Below are 14,311 nucleotides of genomic sequence, written 5' to 3' on the forward strand. Positions count from 1 at the left end.
AAGAAAATTCTGGCAGTGCCCCACTGTGTATGCGCAAGTGCCCCCTTACCATTTTTTGAGACCTTTCGTTCCAGAAATTGATTCATGTTTCAATCATTTTTATTCAAAACTTAAGAAGAAAAGTTAACATCATCATGTATGAACGTCTGATATTTCCCCCCATATGGCTAAACTAACACATAGTACTTCTACCCCAACAATTAGGACTTAACCTTCCCTCCCATTCCCTTCCCACCCCCCCCCCCCTCCCCTTTGTTTCCCTTGCTATGGCATCAAATGAACATAATAACGCCGGGTACAGGGCAATATCTAGAAGTTTAACAGTCTATTCATATGTCAGAGATTCATCACACATGATCAACCTGTTAGAAACTTTTGATGGAGACCTTGAAGATGTAATTATGGTTACTTTGGATATAGAAGCTCTCTATACTAATATTCCACAGTTGGAAGCTTTGATAGTGATTGAAAATATGCTTAAGAAAATAACTCACAAAAGACGTATTTCTAACCAGTTCATTTTTGCTTTGGCTACTATAGCTCTTACAAAGAACTATTTTGGTAGGGTCGCCAAGAGAGCGGAAGGTGAGCGGTAAGGAAACGGAGCCGGGTTAGTGGCCCGCCCGGTCAGCGGAGGAATTGGTGGCATAGTATTAGGTGAAAGAAAAGAACATAGAGAGGAGGCGTTTTTAAAGTTGTGGAACTTTTTTTTTCTTTTAATTTTTTTTAATTAAAAAAAAACCATTTTTATCCTCTGCTCGTTATCTGAGGGATGGCAGATGTGGACAAGCTGAACATCGACAGCATCATCCAACAGCTGTTGGAAGTGAGAGAACGAGATCAGAGGACTGTTCTTGAAGTCACGTGAGATTTTTTTGAGTCAACCTATTCTACTAGAAGTTGAAGCTCCATTTAAAATATGTGGGGATATCCATGGACAATACTATGACTTATTGCGACTCTTTGAATACGGAGGTTTCCCGCCTGAGAGCAACTACCTCTTCCTAGGAGACTATGTGGATAGAGGAAAGCAGTCCTTAGAAACAATCTGTTTGCTACTGGCGTATAAAATCAAGTATTCAGAGAATTTCTTCCTTCTCAGAGGCAACCATGAATGTGCCAGCATTAATAGAATTTATGGTTTTTATGATGAATGTAAAAGAAGATACAACATTAAATTGTGGAAAACCTTTACAGATTACTTAGCTGTTTACCAATAGCAGCCATTGTAGATGAGAAAATATTCTGATGTCATGGAGGATTATCACCAGTCCTTCAATCAATGAAACAGATTTGACGAATCATGCGCCCCACTGATGTACCTGACCAGGGTCTTCTTTGTGATCTCCTGTGGTCAGATCCTGATAAAGATGTGTTGGGATGGGATGAAAATGATCGAGGGGTGTCTTTCACATTTGGAGCAGAAGTGGTTCCAAAATTTCTCCATAAACACGATATGAACCTTATATGTAGAGCCCATCAGGTGGTTGAGGATGGATATGAGTTCTTTGCTAAGAGACAGCTGTTAACTTTATTCTGTGCTCCAAATTACTGTGGAGAATTTGACAATGCTGGTGCCATGATGAGTGTGGATGAAACACTAATGCGCTCTTTTCAAATTTTAATAGCTGTGGGATCTCTCTGATAGTTTGAGGACCGAGAGGGTAAGTGGGCAGCTTTCACTTACTGCCAACTGGCCCACTATGTAGGTTCATTAGACCTTCAGAATCTGCAATTCCCTGTAAGCTATACAAATGCTAATAATAATAATAAATAAGCACACATCTGCAGTCTCTCTTTTTAGGTGATCCAGAGGATAAGGTTACTATCTCAGCTTTGTACAAATTGCTCCAAGCTTTGGGTCCAGTGAGACCTATGGGTTCTTATAGCAGGCCTGGACTTAAAAAACAGGCCCCTCCTTGGGATTACTTAACTTCCCCCATTAAGTATTAAAGGAAATCCCTTGTCTCTTTCAAGGGGCCGACTTACATGAATGTCTGTTTTGGATTCTCCACAGAGCCTATGTTTTCCCCAAATGTGCATATAAGGCCCATATCTTACAGTCACCTATTTGTGAAAAATGTGGCATGGCTGAGGGTACCTTGTTTCATGTTTTCTGGGATTGTCCAGATATCTTTGTTTTTTGGAATGAGTTGGCTACTTATTTAAGTCAGCTGCTTGGTAGACGAGTTAAACTCTCATTTGCAGTTTGGATTTTGAAGTCTGTGGGAGGTTGTGGTAAGGGTTGGTCCCATTTCTTTGTAGGGCTGCTTTGGTGGGGAAAAAGTGTATTTTACAACAATGGTTGTATCCAGAGAGTCCTATGCATTGGCAATGGAGGAATCCATTCCGTACTCTTATAATGTAGGAAGCACAGGAGGGTGTGACACAAGCTTCAACACAGAAGAGTGTCTGTCACAATTCCTTTATTGCACCAAACGGAGACCCCTGCTCTGGAAGTCCTCACAACATCTCTTCTAGTTTGGGAGACTTCTACGGTCTGTGCCTCGAAAATGGCAAACACAGATCAAGATCAAGTTCACGTGTAATATCACAGCCAGGCGGACTTCATGGACTTTGTTTCAAAACTATGTGTATCCACCTCCAAAACACTAGTACTAGAAGACATTAACCTTCACCTTGAAGACCCAAACTCTACCAATGCATGAGAATGCAAGGACTTCCTTCATCTATGCGATCTCACATGGCCACACATGCAAGAAAAAACCATGCGAAGGGTCATACACTCAACCTCTTCTCACACAAACTGTCCACTGATCAGAACCTAACCATAACACAAACTAGATGTACAGAAACACCATGGTCTGACCATTACAAATTAAGCCTGTCCCTAAAATGGCAGAAAAGGAGCTCTCCCCATACACGAGAACACACAACTCAAACCACGAGAGGCCAAATAGACCCGGTTACTTTCTGGCACCAGATCTACAACAACGACTGGACAGCTTAAACGGAATCCGTATATTACCTCTCAGATTGGGACAAAAGATGCAGACACATACTAGACGAAATAGCACCCTTATAATCTAGAACCTCACAGAGACATACCTCGATACCATGATTCAACGATTAATTGAAAAAACTAAAAACGCAATCTAGGAAACTGGAATGCGCATGGGAAAAAATAAAAAACGAATACACACTCAATGCTTGGAAACAACTACAAAGGAAATACAAATACGCAATAAGGCAGACCAAAAGGTCGTACTACAAAACTAAAACTGGGCCGGACTACAAAAACACGAAGAAACTATACCATCTCATGAACAAACTACTGGACACAATGCCGTTCACTACAACCATTACTGACATCCCATCTGCAGACAACCTTGCTAAATATTTCAATGAAAAAATCGTAAATCTACACAAAGCCCTACCTAAGAACAACATGGACATAGAAAACTTCATTAATGGTCTAGACCCAACCCCTGGTGAATACCCTGCTGATCGAATATGGTCAAATTTCGCCCCCCTCAGCGTCAATACAGTCACCTAGGCGATTAAAAAATACCCCAGTAGCCACTGTCAACTGGACACATGTCCCAGCTACCTAATACAATCTGCCCTCCATTGCTTCATAACAGATCTCACATCCCACTTAAACTTCATGCTACAGCAGGGTACCAGCCCCAAAGAAAAAGGCAACATCCTGCTCACCCCAATACCAAAAGACACTAAGAAAAAAACAGACGACATTACCAATTACCGCCCAGTAGCATCTATCCCTTTGGTAGTCAAACTAATGGAAGGTTTGGTGACCAAGCAACTCAACGATTACATAAACAAATTCACTATATTACGAGTCACAATCAGGATTTCGACCCTTACACAGTACTGAAACAGTACTACTTACCAAATTCAAGCAGGAAATAGCAATAGGCAAAAGCATTCTCCTCCGATTTGACATGTCAAGTGTATTCGACTTGGTCAACCACAACATACTATTAAGACTTCTAGAATACTTCGGAATCAGTGGCAGTACTCTCAATTGGATCAAGGGCTTTCTAACCACAAGAGCATATCAGGTTAAATCAAAATCAAACATCATCACCGTGGAAACTAGACAGCGGAGTGCCGCAGGGATCACCACTATCACCGATCCTTTTCAACCTCATGATGACGCCACTAGCCAAGACCTTATCCACCCAAGGCCTTAACCCATTTATCTACGCTGATGACTTTACATTATATATTCCCTTCAAACATGACTTGGCAGAAATCACCAACGAAATCAAACTCAGCTTTAACACCATGAGCTCATGGGCTAATGCATTTCAACTAAAAATCAATACAGAAAAAACACACTGCCTCATCATCTCATCATAATTCAATACATACAAACCCACAAGCATCAACACCCCAGGATCCACCGTCCTTACCTCAGACAGCCTGAAAATTCTCGGGATAGCAATTGACCGTAACCTCTCACTTTGAGACCCAAGCGAAATCCACCATAAAGAAAATGGTTTTTCTCAATGTGGAAACTCAGACGCATGAAACCATTCTTCCTGACGGAAATATTTTGAAACCTGATACAAACGATGGTACTAAGTCATGCAGACTACTGTAATGGAATCTATGTGGGATGCAAAGATCAAATCATAAAAAAAACTTCAAACCGCCCAAAACTCAGCAGCTACACTTATATTTGGAAAAACGCGTTTTGACATCACCAAACCATTCAGAGAAAAACTGCATTGGCTAGCAATCAAAGAACAAATCACGTTCAAAATCTGCACGACTGTTCATAAAATCATCTACGGCGAGGCACCTGGATACATGACAGACCTCATTGACCTGCCAACCAGAAATACCACTAAATCTACACGATCATACCTAAACCTCCACTACCCAAGCAACAAAGGACTCAAATATAAATCCACCTATGCATCCAGCTTTTCCTACTTAAGCGCACAGCTATGGAACGCACTGCCAAAAATAGTAAATATGCCAGACTACCTTAATTTCCAGAAATCACTAAAAACGGTCCTGTTCAAAAGAGCATATCCCACCGACCCAACATAAAAATACATGGACGCCTGCAACACAATGCAACCAAAGAACGTAATGGGACGTTACCTGACTCTTCCTCCCCCCCCTTTTCTAAGTTCCCCAACCTACACCTACCGTATATGTACCTTATGTATCACAATATCACCTTGTATTCATTCGTAGCATGTATTTGTTCAGACCGGAATCTGTGAACGCCGTTAACGGCAATATGTAAGCCACATTGAGCCTGGAAAATGTGGGATACAAATGCAACAAGTACATAAATAAAATCATGTTGGGCAGACTTGATGGACCATACAGGTCTTTTATCTGCTGTTATCTGCTGTTACTATGTGATATTTTACTTTCAGGTTTACCATAGTTTTTACCAGTTATTGGATACATTCAACATGCAGATCTGTAATAGACATTTTGTCAGACTTGTGAGTTTTTGTACCAAGAAGAGCGCTGCTGAGCCCAGTTCTCGGACAAGGTTCTGCTTGGCGGCCAGACAACCCCGGGTTTCACCTGCGCTGACCGCCGTTCCCCAGAGGTTGAGCCCCTAGGTGTGGGCGGCCTGCAGGACTTATGAGATGGAGCTGGAAGCGGGGTGGTGAACGATAACAGTAGAGGCAAAAAACATAGTTAAAAAAAATTTCGATATATTAAAAGCAGGAAGCCGGCAAAAGAATCAGTTGGGCCACTGGTTGACCGAGGGGGTAAAAGGGGCGATCAAGGAAGACAAAAACGTAGCGGAGAGATTAAATGAATTCTTTGCTTCGGTCTTCACCGAGGAAGATTTGGGTGGGATACCGGTGTCAGAAATGGTATTTCAACCGGACGAGTCAGAGAAACTTACTGAATTCACAGTAAACCTGGAGGACGTAATGGGGCAGTTCGGCAAACTGAAGAGTTGCAAATCACCTGGACCGGATGGTATTCATCTTAGAGTATTGATAGAACTGAAAAATGAACTTATGGAGCTACTGTTAGTGATATACAATTTATCCTTAAAATCGAGCGTGGTACCAGAAGATTGGAAGGTGGCCAATGTAACGCCCATTTTTAAAAAAGGTTCCAAGGGAGATCCTGGAAATTATAGACCGGTGAGTCTGACGTCGGTGCCGGGGAAAATGGTAGAGGCTATTATTAAAAACAAAATTACAGAGCACATCCGAGGACATGGATTACTGAGACCAAGTCAGCACAGCTTTAGTGTGGGGAAATCTTGCCTGACCAATTTACTTCAATTCTTTGAAGGAGTAAACAAACATGTGGACAAAGGGGAGCCGGTTGATATTGTGTATCTGGATTTTCAAAAGGCGTTTGACAAGGTACCTCATGAAAGGCTACAGAGGAAATTGGAGGGTCATGGGATAGGAGGTAATGTCCTATTGTGGATTAAAAACTGGTTGAAGGATAGGAAACAGAGTGGGGTTAAATGGACAGTATTCACAATGGAGAAGGGTAGTTAGTGGAGTTCCTCAGGGGTCTGTGCTAGGACCGCTGCTCTTTAATATATTTTTAAATGATTTAGAGATGGGAGTAACTAGTGAAGTAATTAAATTTGCTGATGACACAAAGTTATTCAAAGTCGTTAATACGCGAGAGGATTGTGAAAAATTACAGAAGGACCTTACGAGACTGGGAGACTGGGCGGCTAAATGGCAGATGACGTTTAATGTGAGCAAGTGCAAGGTGATGCATGTGGGAAAAAAGAACCCAAATTATAGCTACGTCATGCAAGGGTCCACGTTAGGAGTTACAGACCAAGAAAGGGATCTGGGTGTCGTCGTTGATAATACACTGAAACCTTCTGCTCAGTGTGCTGCTGCGGTTAGGAAAGCGAATAGAATGTTGGGTATTATTAGGAAAGTTATAGAAAACAGGCGTTTGATGTTATGCCGTTGTATCGTTCCATGGTGCAACCGCACCTTGAGTATTGTGTCCAATTCTGGTCGCCGCATCTCAAGAAAAATATAGTGGATTTGGAAAAGATGCAGTGAAGGGCGACGAAAATGATAGCGGGGATGGGACGACTTCCCTATGAAGAAAGACTAAGGAGGCTATGGCTTTTCAGCTTGGAGAAGAGACGGCTGAGGGGAGACATGATAAGAGGTATATAAAATAATGAGTGGAGTGGAACAGGTGGATGTGAAGCATCTATTCACGCTTTCCAAAAATACTAGGACTAGGGGGCATGCGATGAAACTACAGTGTAGTACATTTAAAACAAATAGGAGAAAATGTTTCTTCTCCCAACGCGTAATGAAACTCTGGAATTCGTTGCCGGAGAATGTGGTGAAGGCGGTTAGCTTGGCAGAGTTTAAAAAGGGTTTGGACGGTTTCCTAAAGGACAAGTCCATAGATCGCTACTAAATGGACTTGTGAAAAATCCACAATTTTGTGAATAACATGTATAGAATGTTTGTACATTTGGGAAGCTGCCAGGTGCCCTTGACCTGGATTGGCTGCTGTCAGGGACAGGATGCTGGGCTAGATGGGCCTTTGGTCTTTTACCAGAATGGCATTATTTATGTACTTATGTATCGGCCAGGCAGGCAGCAGGAAAGAGAGTAATCCAGGTACAGGCAAAGTCAGCAATGAGGGACAAAGTAGAGAGAAAGCAAACTACAGAGCATGTAACACCTACCAAAGTAGAAGCCGAAGCATTGAGGCTGGGAAGGGTTCCACAGAAATAGTGCTGGCATCAGGCATTCACTGGAAATAGCTGAGAAGGAGAGTAAGGGAAAGGGAGGCAGCCAGGACACCAGTCACAGGGATCCAATCCCCATGGAGCAAGGAGACGGGGCAGAGAGCCCATAGGTTAAGGGCTGAGAGATGGATAACCAGAACACTAGTCACGTGGATCCAACCTCCATGGAGCAAGGAGGCAGGGCAGAGATGCTGTGACGGGAACCCTGGCCCTACACTGACGGAGGGAGTTCCATTACCAGCAAGGTGAGGGGCATGACACATTTTAGCTTTGCAAGGAGCTCTGACCCCCCCCCTTTTTTTTTTTTTTTAAAGAAATTAGACATTATTGGGGAAATTAGTGTCATTTGAAAGAAAATAACTCTAGCAGTTTGAAAAATTTTCTTAAGGAGGGGAGCTAGAGAAAGAAGGAAGAGATAAAGATAAAATTCTGAAAACAAAATGCTCTGCCTTTAGGTCCCTGTGGAACTGCTGAGAACTTGATATATACAGTATTCAGTTTGGTTTGCAGGAAAAAAAGACTTGAGGAGCATTTTCAGATAAAGCTAGGGCAACTCCATGTATGGTGCTGTGTTATATCACGCACATGGACTGTTCATGATAAAACCTAGTCAAGCACCTAATTGACCCCTTCCTCAAGCCTAGTAATTTTATCCTACTGTATTCTCAAATTACTAACAATCCCCATTCAGCTCTTTTGCCCACCAGCATACCTCACTTTGCCCAGAAAACCTCAGCACCCACACCCCACTGCATTTACATACACAATTCGTTCTTTGAAAAAAATTTATATTGGCTATCCTTAGTATAGAGAGATGCAAGATAGATAGAGGTTTAGAGTTAATTCAATAATGCTCTCTAATAGAATCTGTGATTTGTTTAGTTTAGTCTGATCACATAGCTCTTTGGGAAGCTATTGTGGTTGGACTGTGCTACCAGATTTGTGAGAGAATAGATGGAAAGGTGGAGAAGGGATCCATCTTGTAATACCCTTTTAGCTGCCATTGATAGGTGCAATCCATTTATGTAACTGACATCTTTAAACATGCATTCTCTGGCTATGTTGATAATTCTAGCATTAAGATTATGTTCTGTTTTTTCTTCTCTTTTTTTATTTTATTTATAGATTGGGCATTAAAGAAAGAAGAATATGAAAAGTGAGAATAAAAAATGAATTTCTTTCATCTATATGTAGGTCATTCTTAAACATGTAATAAATATTTAAACTAGGGGTGGACAACAATTAAGAACTTTAATTGCAATTAACCATGCGATTACAAATTTTAATTGTGCTTTATTGCACCATGCATTTCATGATTGGCTGCTTCTTGTTCTTTCAAGCAGATATCATTGGCTGCAAAGAGGATGATGGCGAAGAGGTTGTGATTTTACTTGGTGATATAAGAGTGAACACATTCTTTGACCTTAGATGGTATTGAAGTGTCGAGACATTGCAGTGATATTTGAATTACTACTACTACTTATTATTTCTATAGCGCTACTAGACATACTACTACTTATTATTTCTATAGCGCTGGACATAAAGAGACAGTCCCTGCTCGACAGAGCGTACAATCTAATTAGGACAAACAGGACAAATAAGAGACAAGGGAGTTACTAAGGTGGGAATGATAAAACATGGGTACTGAATAAGTGAGTAAGGGTTAGGAGTTAAAAGCAGCATAAAAATTTGGGCTTTTAGCCTAGATTTGAAGACAGCCAGAGATGGAGCTTGACATACCGGCTCAGGAAGTCTTTTCCAAGCATATGGTGCAGGAAGATAAAAGGAACAGAGTCTGGAGTTAGCAGTGGAGGAGAAGGGTGCAGATAAGAGAGATTTACCCAGTGAATGAAGTTTCCAGGGAGGAGTGTAGGGAGAGATAAGAGTGGAGAGGTACTGAGGAGCTGCAGAGTGAATGCACTTGTAAGTCAGTAAGAGTAGTTTGAACTGTATGCGGAAACAGACAGGGAGCCAATGAATACTTGCATTAACCTAAATTACTTGTTCATTAACCTAAATTAATGGTATAAATTATGATAAAGACATAGCCAGTTGGATGTTTTTAATTTTGTAGTGTTTAGTTGTGGACAGTGATATCTCCTTATGCTCCATGTGATGGAGCCTTTTAAGAGTTAACTACTTTTGTTTAATTTATTCTTCCAGCATTTTGCATGAGATTTAGGGACAGTTCACACAGATAGTCCTCCATTCTCTTTAAGACAGAAATGGATGATAGTGGGGAACAAGGAAAAGTGGAGAATTTGTGTCAGTGGAGTCCAGTAGGAGAAATGGAGAGTTTGTGTTATATCAAGAAGAATTATTAAATTCCTCTTTTGATGAGATCTGTAATCTCGGAGAGAATGAGCTGTGAATATTATTTGTTATCTGTAATTGCTGAACCAGAATATACTATACAGGACCTTGAGAAACAATGCATAAGGGGAGAAATGTGTATGTAGTCTAGCCAAGGAAGAAAAGATGGGCTACAAATGTTGCAAGCAATGTGAGAAAGAGAGAAGTATATTGTTCACCAAGGGTCCTGTTTACTAATCCATGGTAAAGGTGCGCTAGCGTTTTTAGTAATCGGGGCCCAAAATTTTATGGAATGTGCAGTCATGCTTGATTATTGTTAAGACCTTAGAAGGGAAGTCAGAAGTCAGTTGAGCTAGGCTGTGCAACTGTGACACTGACCTCCCAAAGGCCTTAGCTAACTTGCAAGTACATTTGGTGATGTTCTCTTATTCCCTCATACAGTCCTCAGGCTCCGAGAGACTAGAGCCAAGGATACACATATTGAGTACCCGGATCAGAAGTGTAGATGAGAGCTTGCACATATGGCGGCCATATGCCATGGGACCTTTAATAATTAAGTGGTTTTATGGGAGAACCACAAGGTTGAATCAGTGGGAATTTTGACGTTATTAAATTGCTCTTGCAAATTGGCCTGTGCCTTTGCAGTTTTTCAGTGTGGCTGTGTCTATTGAAGTTGTTTTCAGTGTGGCTGTGTCTAATGAATTGACCTGATGTGACCTGTGTAGAGTTTCTTGAATGATGCTGTGGTCTGACTACAGCAGTGGATTTAAGAGGGAAAGGTTTCACTATTCCTTATTAGAACCCTGATCAGATCTGGTTTAGCCTTGCATGTGTGCATTTGTTTTTGTGAGTGGTGGGTAATGTCACCTCAGAGCTTTAGCTCTTCTCTGATGATGAACCCAGTTCAGCTTTATGTGGGCTTCTCTGGAAATCTGTAAAAGTTTAGGATCTTTATGTGTCAGCTCAGCAAAATTTCCTTCTGCAGTAAAGTGTGTTGGCCAACTAAATATGTTCCCCATGGACAAGCAGACAAAATCAGCCACACATAGGTGTCATTATCCCTGATGGTGCTAGGTTGGATCTGCTCCCCTAGAGCCCAGAAGAGTCTAGAAAATTCTGAGCATGTGCAAGTGCTCCCTCTTAGAAAGAGGTGCAACTGGAATCTGATTGATCTTAAATCTGTGGCTTCCAGTTCTCAGAAAAATAATTGTCGTGTGACTGGATGTTTATTTCCCCAATGAAACGTAGGATAGCAAGTGAGTGATGTTACTGGAGCCTGTGCAGGGAGCTTCTTCAGCTTTGAATATGCACAACATTTTTGAATCATTCTACTGCACGTGCACACTGCTTGCCACTATTGTGTGGGATCACCTTAGTCTTTGTCTTTCCACAGAGCTGTTCAGATATGTCACTGGAATTTACTTCAATACAATGTTTCATAACTAAATTTATGCATTTTTGTTGTGTGTACTTCTTTCACATTAGCATCTTAATTAGGTTTTCTCTTTTTGAGTTTCTTTATTTTTTTTCTCATTGCTGTATAAATATGTTAGCCTTGGTAGCCCTTGCTCTCAGTAAAATACAGGCCAATGGCCCAGGCTAAGAGCTAGGCCTCTTAAAATCCAAAAATCATCTCTAATACAAAATACATTTCACTGCAGCTCAAGCTGAAATGAGTTCCCAGAGAGCGAGGCTTTGTAAAAATCAGAGATCACCTTTGACACAGTTACATTTTATTGTAGCAAATGCGGAAGTAAGTGCTCAGAGAGCTGACAGAGGGTGGAGGGAATCTACTCTGTAGATAATAAGGAGACCATGAGCAAGATTGTTGTGGTTACGTGGAGATAGTACTGGGTCAGCTGCACCCTGGGTGAGAACATCCAAAGGAGGGGGCTAGGGGAAAGTTTGGGGAACATGCAAAGTCATCTAACAAGATGCGCTCTGAGCATATCTTGTTTATACTTAGAGCTTGATAACATGTGAAGTCATTCTGATCAATTGATAAGGGCCAAAGAGCTCTGGTGAGAAAGCTAAGGTCTATTGGGATGAATGGGGCAAAAATAGTATAAAAATGGGAGTCAGAAGGGTATTAGATCAGAAGGCCAGAGAGAGAGAGGATGTGTCGTGTAATGCTGCTCAACCATATGAATGCCTAATTTGCCTGTACTGTTGGTGAGATTGAAATAAACTATTTTCTTATATCCCAGCGAGTCCTTCTTATTATGGAGTTTGTTAATTCCTGGACTGTGTAAGAGCAGTCTGGGGGAGTATGAGATCAGAATAGGTGGGGGAACACGCAAATTAAAAACATTGCCCAGTGTAGGCCTTGGTAAGGACTTTGAGCTTCCTGTTTGGGTACTAATTTTCAAAATGAAGTCATTTGATTTTGCAGCAGCTGTTTTTCTGGATGAACTGTCTCCAGAAAACAGCCCTTAGTAAATTTAAGAAGTGTAACAAGACCCATATCCATTACAGATATCTATAACTAGTGCCCTGCAGTGCCTGGGTACCAACCATGATCCCTCTGGCTCTAAATTATATTCTCAGATGCACAAGAGAGGTACTGCCTCTGGTTGCCATGTATGCATGCCTGGGTCATAGTCCACTTGTAATTCAACTGCAGACATTTGAGTATCTCTCTCTGAACAAGGGTCTTGACACTTCCAGAGTCCACTACTGCTTGGTATGAATGTCCTTCCAGCTCAATGCATAATATGCAATTTCTGCTTCCTTCATGGAAAGCTTCCATGAAATTGCAGGCTACAAAATTCACATCCATGGCATCTTCAGCTAGATCTTGGCAATCTATATGACCTTTTCCCCCACACCTGAAATAGGTGGGGGAGCATGTGTCCCGCGATCGGGGTAAAGTTGCGTGATATAGTCGTGTGTACGAGGGCTTCCATCGCTCTGACCCCTTCCTTGGAGAAGGGGGTTGGAGGGTGGTTTCTGATCCCTCTGGTTGTCCAGTCCTAGTTTTTCTTTGTTTTTTTTTTCTCCCAGGACTTCCAGCCCGCTTCTTTTCTTTATAGAGTTCTGACTCTGTACTTGGTAGAAGGCTTCAGCTTCTTCTAAAGCACTACCTGGAGTCAATTTAGAGTGCCGCCTCACCCACTGTTTCATAGGCGGGGTTAACTCTTCAAGGAACTGTGCCATAAGTACATAAGTAATGCCTCACTGGGAAAAGACCCTCACAAATCACTAAAACCAAAACACATACTAGGAAATGTACATGGAAAGCAATGACCACAAATGCTCGCAGTCTAAGCAATAAAATTCATGACCTTCAAGCCCTGATTTTGGAGGCTGACTTGGACATAGTTGCAGTCACAGAGACATGGCTCAATGGTTCCCATGAATGGGATGTAAACATACCAGGCTATAATCTTTTTAGGAAGGATAGAGAGGGACATATAGGTGGAGGAGTAGCTCTGTATGTGAGAAATGATATCGCAGCAACTGAAATGACAGGGAACTGGGGAAAGGAAGAAGCGATATGGATCACCTTAAAAAGAGAGGATAGAACCTTGGTCCACGTGGGTGTTGTCTACAGACCCCAGACACAATTGGAAGAACTAGATAAAGATCTGATCGCTGATATTCAAAAGTTGGGGAAGAAAAGAGAGGTGCTGTTGTTGGGAGATTTTAATCTGCCAGATATAGATTGGAAGGTTCCATCTGCAAAATCGGAAAGAAGTAGAGAGATTGTGGATGCTTTCCAAAGTGCTCTGCTCAGACAAATGGTGACCGAACCCACGAGGGAGGGAGCCACGTTGGATCTGGTGCTCACAAATGGGGATAGTGTGTCAAATGTCCAAGTGGCTGCACACCTGGGAAACAGTGACCATCAAACGGTTTGTTTTGATGTAACGGCTCATGTGGATAGCAGCCACTCTAAACTCAAAGTCCTGGATTTCAAGCGAGCTGACTTTAACAAAATGGGAGAATACCTGAGGAAGGAGCTGATGGGCTGGGAGGACATACGAGAAGTGGAAGGACAGTGGTCCAGGCTAAAAGAAGTAATAAACAGGGCCACAGACCTTTATGTAAGGAGAGTAAATAAAAGCAAGAGAAAAAGGAAACCGATATGGTTCTCAAAGCAAGTGGCTGAGAAAATAAAGATTAAAGAGTTAGCGTTCCAGAAATATAGAAAATCTCAAGAGGAGGAACACGGGGAGGAATACCGGATGAAACTGAAAGAAGCCAAGAGAGAGGTACGTCTGGCGAAGGCGCAAGCGGAAGAACAAATGGCTAGAAATGTAAGGAGGG

The 14,311-nt window shown here is 41.8% G+C and overlaps 1 pseudogene; it reads left to right on the forward strand.

Moving 5' to 3' along the window:
• Positions 1–581: 581 nt before the first annotated feature.
• On the forward strand, positions 582–1,645 carry LOC115458140 (annotated as a pseudogene).
• Positions 1,646–14,311: the final 12,666 nt, after the last annotated feature.

The sequence above is a fragment of the Microcaecilia unicolor genome, chromosome 14 (assembly GCF_901765095.1).
Source record: "Microcaecilia unicolor chromosome 14, aMicUni1.1, whole genome shotgun sequence".
NCBI lineage: Eukaryota > Metazoa > Chordata > Amphibia > Gymnophiona > Siphonopidae > Microcaecilia > Microcaecilia unicolor.